Source organism: Manacus vitellinus, unplaced genomic scaffold, assembly GCF_001715985.3.
Source record: "Manacus vitellinus isolate BGI_N305 unplaced genomic scaffold, ASM171598v3 scaffold_87_pilon, whole genome shotgun sequence".
NCBI lineage: Eukaryota > Metazoa > Chordata > Aves > Passeriformes > Pipridae > Manacus > Manacus vitellinus.
Window position 1 is genome coordinate 756,854 of NW_021940854.1, and position 2,438 is coordinate 759,291.

A 2,438-nucleotide genomic window follows, 5' to 3' on the forward strand; every position below is an offset into this window, starting at 1 on the left:
CCCGGGCAGGGAGGAGGAGGAGGGAGAGGGGTCCGCGGTGCGTTTTTAGAGCGTGTTCGTGCTGCGGGTCAAACACCCGCCTGTGTGTCGCTTGGTGCTTCTCCCAGAACCGGGAGCTCCCCCCCGTGATTGCGTCCAGCGCTGATGCTCTGGCATCGCTCTTTGGGCAGAAATAGCCCGGGTGATGTTCGCGCTCCGGCCCATCGCTCGCTCCTTGCCAAGAACCTGCAGCACCAACAACGCCCGCCGTCTTCTCCGCTGCCGAAGGCACGAGGGTCTCAGGTGGGCTCAGCCCGGGGGTCTGAGCTCTCTCCCCGCCCTGCCCGCACGGCTGTGGGAGCTGAGGGGGGAGCTGCCGAGGTGGAGAGAGCTGGGGAGACGGTCGGTGCCTTCGGGGGCGCGGCTCAGAGCACCCACCGAGAGGTGGGAGAGCACCATCACCGCCCGGGGGGCTCTGCCTGGTGGGACGGGACACTCGGAGCAGCCGAAAATCACAGCGAAATGTGGATGGTTTTCTGTCTCTCTCGTCGCTGTAGCAAACTTGGTGTTGCACCAGACTGTGGAGCGCATCCACGTGGGCAAGAAGTATGGGGACATCCCTCGGGGCATCTTTGTCGTGAGGGGCGAGAACGTGGTTCTGCTGGGGGAAATTGTAAGTGAACAGCTCGTGCAGCAGCCTGAGACTGAGCTGGGGGCATTTGTGGTCTGTCTGTCTGCTGAGAAATACAGTCACTGTCCTACTGGGGGGCTGGAATTTAAGCCCCCTCCCAGGGCCAGTTCAGGCTGAACCACCACAGAAATGCTCCCAGGGTGCAGAGGGCAGAGGTGTCTCCTGTAGCTGAAGCCCATCAGGGATGGTGTGAAGGATGAAGAGCAATGTGGGGGAGCTGCAGGGAAGCTCCAGCTTCTGTGTGGCATTGCTGGAGGGTGTCATTAGTGGCTGCCTGTCACCTCCCTGCTGGCCCGGGGGTCCCTGCCCATGTTCCCACTCCTTGGGATGCCTCCAGCACCTCTGTTTGCCGTCACCTCCACCCTTTGATGGCACCTGTGGAAGGGGTTTGGGCACAGGTGTCCTGCGGTCCGGGGTGCTGCGCGGAGCTCAACAGGTCATTTCTCCCGCAGGACCTGGAGAAGGAGAGCGACACACCTCTGCAGCAGGTGTCCATTGAAGAGATCCTGGAGGAGCAGCGGGTGGAGCTGCAGGCCAAGCAGGAGTCGGAGAAGCTGAAGGTGCAGGCGCTGAAGGAGCGGGGCCTGTCGGTGCCGCGGGCGGACACGCTGGACGAGTACTAGAGCTGCTGCCCCTCTGGGGCTCCTGATCCGCCTGTGCAGGGACAGAGCTCCTGGGAAAGGCGGCCTTTATTTTCAGATTGTATTTTCTGTACACAAATCATGCCTTTAGTCTCCTTGCAGAGAAGGAGATGAGGTCTGGCACAACGGCTGGGAGCGAGCGTTTGTGTTTGGGAGGCAAATCGCTGCTCTTTGGGTTTGTTTGCTTTTTCTTCCTCATGTGACTCTGGGCGAGAGTTTTCCTTGAAGTGTAAATAAATCCTTGATCCTGGCATCACTGGTTTTCCAGTGCTCTGGTCCTGGTGTTCTGGTCCCCCCTCTCTCAAGACAAGCAACCCTTGTGCCAACTCGTGTCCCTGCCGGGTGCTGTGCAGGGGGAGCAGGCTTGCTCCAAGGAAAAGCAAGATCCTTCCCTCTGGGATGGGGAAAAGAACCTGGGCACCCCCTGTACCCCAACAAAGATTACCAGCACCCCCCAGCCAGACTGTGCTGCTCCCCTGCAGCTAAGCCCGCTAATTACCTGCTGATGAAGAGCTGCCACACCTGGGGCAGCACAGCCCCTCTGCCTCCAGCCCCTCTGCCTCCAGCCCCTCCTCACCTCAGTGCTCTGGTGGAGCCGGCGCAGCTGCCTCAGGTTGGAACGTCCTTTGCCCCGAGCGTGTCCCGGTGCTGCCAGAGGTAGGAGAGTCCTTGGCTGTGACGTTGGATTGGGGTTGGCTTTGGGCAGCTGCCAGGCTCCGGGAGCCTCCCGTGTGTGGGCAGGGAAGGGCAAACCTCGGCAGGGACAATCCCTGTGGAAGCTCAGACCATTTTCCTGGGTAGTGGGGAAGTTCTCTGGGGGGAAGAGTCTGTGCTGGGGGGACAGCAGGGGTTTTGTCTTCCGAAGTGGCTGGTTTCTGTGCAGGACAAGCCCACCTCCTCTTGCTGGGGCTGAGCAGAGCTGTCCTGGAGAGCCAACAGCCAACGTGGCCAGCACTGCTTCCCCCTCGCTGGCCCAGGGCCCACTTGCTTTGGGGGGAAACGCGTCCCCACCCGTTGGGTGGGCTCGAGTGGGTGTTGTGGGTTTGGGGGTGGCAAAGGTGTAAACAAGGAAATGCTGGAAAAAAAAAGCCTTTATTGAGCTAGAGGTGACTCCTGCGGCTGGAAAA

At 60.7% G+C, this 2,438-nt stretch overlaps 1 protein-coding gene across 2 annotated transcripts in view; it reads right to left on the reverse strand.

The window, feature by feature from the left end:
• Positions 1-1,972, reverse strand: part of BAG4 (BCL2 associated athanogene 4) — a 6,534-nt gene extending 4,562 nt beyond the window's left edge. The window contains exon 1 of one of the 2 annotated variants that reach the window (XM_029965014.1): positions 1,889-1,972. The gene's annotated coding sequence lies outside the window, so the exon portion shown is untranslated. Of the gene's footprint in view, positions 1-1,810; positions 1,850-1,888 lie in introns of those variants that run through there. The other variant, XM_018085801.3, reaches the window with a different exon arrangement.
• Between the last annotated feature and the right edge of the window lie 466 nt (positions 1,973-2,438).